This window comes from Arachis hypogaea, unplaced genomic scaffold, assembly GCF_003086295.3.
Source record: "Arachis hypogaea cultivar Tifrunner unplaced genomic scaffold, arahy.Tifrunner.gnm2.J5K5 arahy.Tifrunner.gnm2.scaffold_22, whole genome shotgun sequence".
In the NCBI taxonomy this organism is placed as follows: Eukaryota; Viridiplantae; Streptophyta; class Magnoliopsida; order Fabales; family Fabaceae; genus Arachis; species Arachis hypogaea.
Genome location: NW_027255450.1, coordinates 833,809 through 839,853, shown reverse-complemented (window position 1 = coordinate 839,853; position 6,045 = coordinate 833,809). Strand labels below are relative to the sequence as shown.

The 6,045-nt window shown below is 47.9% G+C and overlaps 1 non-coding gene across 1 annotated transcript; it reads left to right on the top strand.

Annotated features, from left to right (window-relative positions):
• Nucleotides 1–4,379: 4,379 nt before the first annotated feature.
• On the top strand, nucleotides 4,380–4,451 carry TRNAG-GCC (transfer RNA glycine (anticodon GCC)). The gene has a single exon. It is a non-coding gene; the product is annotated as a tRNA-Gly (tRNA).
• The last annotated feature ends 1,594 nt before the right edge of the window (nucleotides 4,452–6,045 follow it).

Genomic DNA, 6,045 nt, shown 5'->3' with positions numbered 1-6,045 from the left:
AAGTGCGATCAAAGTAAAAGCTGGAAAAGTTCTTACCGTCTAGCTCTTAAGTAGGGCGGTGGTCTTAGTGATTTTGGGAAACTAAAGGAAATGGAGGTTTTTTATCATACGTCAACTTTAAGCACCGTGTGCCCTAGAAATCTGTACCTTTCTATGAGAAAAGAATTTTCTTCCCCTCAAAGAGCCCTTCTCTCTCGTACCCTACTCGATGGAGCATGCATTAGGCGGCAAGAAACTGCTTCATGCGAAGGGGCGAAGCGCTGGTTCCTCAATCGCTGTTCTCACGCGCGAAGTGCAGCAAGCAATTACGCGTTGCTTTCAAGGTTGCTTTAGTGATATCGTATTCTTCCTCAAGCTTTGAGTGGCTCTTAGCTGGTCGGGTTGCCGGCCCGCAGACCCCGTTTCGGTGCCAATACCTTAGACGAGGAGTGGAAACAATACCACTAGAGATAGCTAAGGAATTGAACCTTAGTAGAACCCTTTTTTGGGGGGAATAAAGTATATCCTCTCTTTCTTTTCTATACCCACCCTTCTCTTTATTGGCGGTAGTTCAGATGGATGGCATATCTCGGTGACCATTGTTGAGCAGGGGTCGCGCTCTCTTTGAATGAAACCTATCTCAGCGAATGAGATAGATGCAGGGGTAGGGACTAGAAGACTAGTAAACTTACATCTCGAGTGAGATATATCGAAGAATGAACTTAGCCTTAAACCACAAACGGGGTCCTTTTGGCAGCCGATTCTGGTTCTATATCTATCCCATCACTAAATGCCTGGCTTTGTGCCCATTTCTTCAAAAAAAGACGAATCGCAACGCGCCGCATTAGATAGATATCCGTAGATCGAGTGGGAGGGGAAAAACAAGCCATAAGAAAAACCTTCCGAGTCTCGATTCCAGGAAACAAGGGCAACAAGAAGCCCCTTATTTCATGCATTACCCGGGGAAAAACTACGCTTACTGCTTAGTATAAAGAAAAGGTGCCCTGCATGAGACAAAAGACAAACGAATCTCTGGCCCTTCTCACTAATACAAACCGGGGGAGCCGGTCATCTGTCAAACCTCTCGCATTTCGGAAATGCTTTCAGGAAGGGTGCCCCTACATTGGTTTCAACTCATTCCCAGCTGCATAGTGCCATCCTACCAGCGGCATTGCAGTCGCTAAGGGCTCGCTGCCTTTCCTTTCTAGCTATCACTCTTTTTCCCCAGAAATCAAAATCATCACCTTGGCATTGAAAAAAATGTCCCTGAGTCCATGTCGTGATAATAGAGCAAAGCCTTAATGCCGAACTTGGTAAACGAACAAAAACAACTAAGAGGTCCCTTCCCTCCTTTGCTTGCTTGGATCAGGATGTAAGGCCTAGCCTGAGATACTTCCGACGCGCAGTTCAGCTAATTCTCAAAAGGGAAACTTGCGCTTATTCATATATAAGGAGGAAGTCCTATTGACGTATAGAAAGTACTAGGCTTTCATCCTCGCGGCCTAAGGGCCGGGTCCTACTCCTCAACTGGTACACAACCCATTACGTTAGTTAAGTTAGGACTTTCTCGTCATCTGGTACCTAACTAAACCGCTTCCATTCAATACTCAATTCAATACATAGCATGCTTTCAAATCCTTCCTCAGCAGCCTCCTGGTTCGTAAGCAATTAGCGGAAGGGAGATAGAAATCCATAGAAAGGCAAAGCTCCGTATCCAACTCGGAAGTGGGAATCTTGTTCCATTTAGGGAGGTTAAATCCCGTCCAGCAGAACCATTTGCGAGGTTTGATTCTTAAACCGGATCGAGCGGGTGCCTAAGCTTGAGTCATGATCATTAGGAAGTGTAATAACTTATTCACTTGCTGCGACTTAGCCTCCTTATGAGTCGGGCACAGCTAATATCTTATTTGAGGAAGAGTCGGATCTATGATAAGAGATCTCATCATCGGATGATGTAATAGCCAGACTAAGTCTTTCCAACCAACTTCAATTGTGAGGCATCCTTCTCTTAATAGACTTTATGACCGTACTCTTAAAGCACTCGTTCTAGCAGATATGTCTTTGTCACAGCCAGTGGAATAGATAAGAATGAGATTGGACGATAGGCAGCACTCTCAGGCCACTTTCCCAAGACAATAGGCTACGGAGCGGACAGCCTCAAAAGAGGAAGCAGTCCAATCTATTCCATACGATCACTGATCGAATCGGGAATAGGGGCTTTCCCATCCAAGTAAGAAAAGGGCCATACGGGTACTAGTTTCATGGTGATTAGTTTGAACCTCCTCCCCCTCCCACCTCTATGGCAGACTGCAAGCACAGAAGCTAAGGGCACGATTGCCCGCCAAGTTCAGATAAGGGAATGCCCGAGTTTCAGAGCAGAGGTTAAGAAGCTTTCATTCTACAAGAGGAAGCATCGGGGGTGGATGGAACTATACTTTACAAAAGCTATTTAGAGCGATCCCCGTAGATTAGAGAAAACAGGGAAATTGCAAGGAAAGCGCTGGACCTTGCTACAGACATAGCAGGGGAGACTCTGACTACTAGCTGTAGGGATCCCTAGGCCTCACATTCGATTAGGGAAGGCAGTCCCGAGACTGACTATGTTACTTCGATCTGATACCTCTCGATTCAGAGAGGAAATGCGCATTTGTATCATTTTGAGTCTCCCCATCTCGATCTCTACTAATTGGATATGGGGCTGGTTGTGAAGGGAAGCTTTGTGGGAGAAAGGAGGAAAGGGTCAGGCTAGTAAAGGCTTGACTCAAACATATGGGATAGATTACGAGGAAGCCTTTGCCCCGGTAGCCAAGATGAAGTCTGTTCGTCTCCTGCTCTCTATTGCTGCGAATCGAGATTGGCCTCTGTTCCAATTAGATGTGAAAAATGCCTTCCTGAACGGGGACCTACAGGAATAAGTTTACATGAGTCCTCCACCCGGTTGTGTCAGGGGGGGAGAACAAGAGAGGTCAACTGGAGTGGAAGCCAAACGACGGGGCCGAGAATCCGTGATCGATCCGAAGAACCACTGCCAGATACGATTCTGCTCCCCCTTCGTACTACCAATGCGATTCTTGCCCGGCTTTCTTTCGGCTGGCTTAAGAAGGCTGCGGTGAGAATGAGGATCACTTCGGAACTCTAGGAAAATGGGCGTTTTAGGGCGGGATCTAAGAGTTCTCCAACGTGTTGCGGAGCCTTCGGCCGTGAGAGGGTCTTTTGGCTTCCCCTATCCATATCTGCCGTGTGAAGCTTAGCTTTAGCAGCCACGTGATGATTCAAGATTCGTGGTAGGCGTAGGAGCTGGGCGAAGCGGTAGCGAAGCTCAGGTGGTGATGCAAGTGCGCGGTGAGCGTAGTAGCCCCTCGGGCATGCTCTTTGTACAACCAAGCGAAGAGCTAGTGAGGGCCGGAATGGAATATCGTATGTAGTGTAGAATCGGATCTGAAGCTCTTTACTAGGATTGGAACAGGCGAGGAACGAGTGACCACAAGCTCCGCTTAAGCGCTCGACATGCAGTTAGCTTAAAACATGTTATGTGGCCGAGCGAAGCGCACCCGCGTGAAGCAGCCTAGCATCACTTTAGATAGGAGCAGAATGGATGACTTACAACTAGTTCTTCGGATCGATATATCGTACGACGTAATGGAGATCTTGGTCTAGGTCCGGTGGTTCGCGGAATTCGGGACCTAACGATGTTCGATTCGTCACATGAACGGGAGCAGACGATTCCCTCGTCTCTCCCTTTTTCGGGGAATGGCTGCAATCACAAGCAAGTGATTGAATGAGTGGGGGGCCCCGAAAGCACATGCGGGATAAGCAGGTCTTTCAGGAGACGGTCTAGAAAGAAAAGAGAACTCTCAACAAGCTGGAACTAATCAAGATCAATAGGAAGGCTAGAAATTCATTTTTTGACAAAGTTCATGCCCATATGGAAGGGCTTTTTTGTTGATGCATTCCTGTTGAAAAAGATACAAACACTCATGTTTCTGCTCCCGGATCCGATCCGCTTGGATTATCAATAAGGGGAGCCGTCTTAGGAAATGACTTCACTTAAAAGACAGATGCCACCCCCTTTCTTATTATTAGTAAGGAGGCGAGGGAGTAACTCGTCTGATCTTGCGGTGCACTCACTCCCGTTACGAGAATGAAATGACGCCCCAGCTCGACTCGAGACCAAGACTCCTTACAACTCGCACCAATAGCGGCCCCATTTGTCTAAGGCGGCGGAGATTGATTGAAAAGGCAGCCCAGCCCAGCCGCCCCTCCCCCCTAGCTAGCCGCCTACCTACTCGTGCTCGTAGCTCGATCGGAGGAGTGTGGTCCGGCGGAAAAACAGAAGTCGTCCGTTTCAAGTGATACGTGAATTGCTCAGTAGTGCTTCGCTGCTTGATGTTGCCCCGCTGGCGGAAATAGCTTAATGGTAGAGCATAGCCTTGCCAAGGCTGAGGTTGAGGGTTCAAGTCCCTCCTTCCGCTCTTGGCTTCGTCGTTTAGTGGTAACGAGTAGAGTAGGCATCGCCTCTCGATCCAATCCGTCTTTCCCTGGCCTCCCCAACACACACACTCTTGATACGAAAGAAACCTCCCGCCATAGAGAAGAAAGAGATCTTAAGTCTGGGTCCCCTCGATCGCCCTCCCCTTGAACCTGAACTGGTCGAGAGAGATGAACCCGCACCACATTTTATAACCTTCGAACCCAACTAGAGATGGAATTCCATCACCTAAACAACTCAATTGAGAGCTCCGTGACCGGTTCAATTCAAGGGAAGGTCCACCAAAAATGGAAAGGCCATTCCCCTCCCTATCCGTTTCTTGATCCCTCATTCCACGAATTCGTTGTTACTTTTTCATTCAAGGACTGAAAGCTTTTCGTTTTATGAAGACTCCCCACTTCTTTGTCTTATTAGCGCAGGTGTTCGTCAACGATGAAAGCCGCTGAACTTAAGACTCGAGTTGAGATAGAGGGCTAGGCCAAGGATAGGAGGGCTTTCAGGGACTGGGGAAGACGGGTGGATTATAGAGCTAGGGGCAGATCAGAGGTTTGTCCATTGGTATTGGTCATGGACGAGCCTCGACTGGGCCAGCATTGATGAAAAAAAAACTTCTCCCATCGCATCATTAACCGGTGTAGGATTCAAGATCAGATCCAGGATTCGAGTCAAATCGACCTTCCCTCTCATCTCAGGGTGAGGCAAGGTAGCTTGCTCAAATGTTCGTTGTTCAATATCTCGGCTGCTCAAGAAGTTGGACTAGCAGCTCCTCCGACCCGGAGTGGATTCTAGGGGAAGGGCGGAGCCTCACCTTGCAGTAGGCGTTGCTGGGACGGGTTCCAACTGGACTGAAGGGAGGAGGAATGAAAGACTCCGATCTTACTGGGGATTCATCACTGGCTAGGGCTTTCGAATCAAAGCATGGGCATCCGCAACTAAGAGGGAACAGTAGATCGTCGATTGAAGAGCCAGGTCAGTAAACTTCTATTGGGACTTCTATTGATTATTGATTCGACTAGTAGCAACAAACTTGTATGATGGGCCCCATGGAGACGCAGGAGATGGATGCAGGAGCCGCCAGCCGGATCGACCAATAAATGATAAGAGGGATGGGCTCATTCGACTAATTAGTGATCCCTGGCCCTACCTAACAAAGGGATGTCCCTAAAATAAGAGGGGATTGGTTGATCGGAAAGCCCTCCATCGTACAGCAGGAGTAGGACATTCCATAGAATTCAGATCCGCTAGCTGTCACTCCTTGCCCTATTCGGTCAAGCCCTCTTCCTATTTTTTTTCATCGACAGGTAGGGTTGGTTAATTTAAAGGTTCCTTATTCTGGTTGTAAAGCGGAAGAAGAGGGAGAAAGAATGGGCACAGCCCCACCAGCAGCCCGCGTTTTCGACCCGAAAGGAAGGAATTGAAAATGAAACAAGAATCTGTGTTCACTATCTATGGAGCGGAGTGACTATCCTTAATCTCCTCTTCCCTATCTCCCCCTTGCCTTTTTTCATTTTTCTCGCCGGCAGGTAGTTTACTTGCTTACTTGTTAGAGTAAGGAGAATCCATTTCTTTTTTTTTTT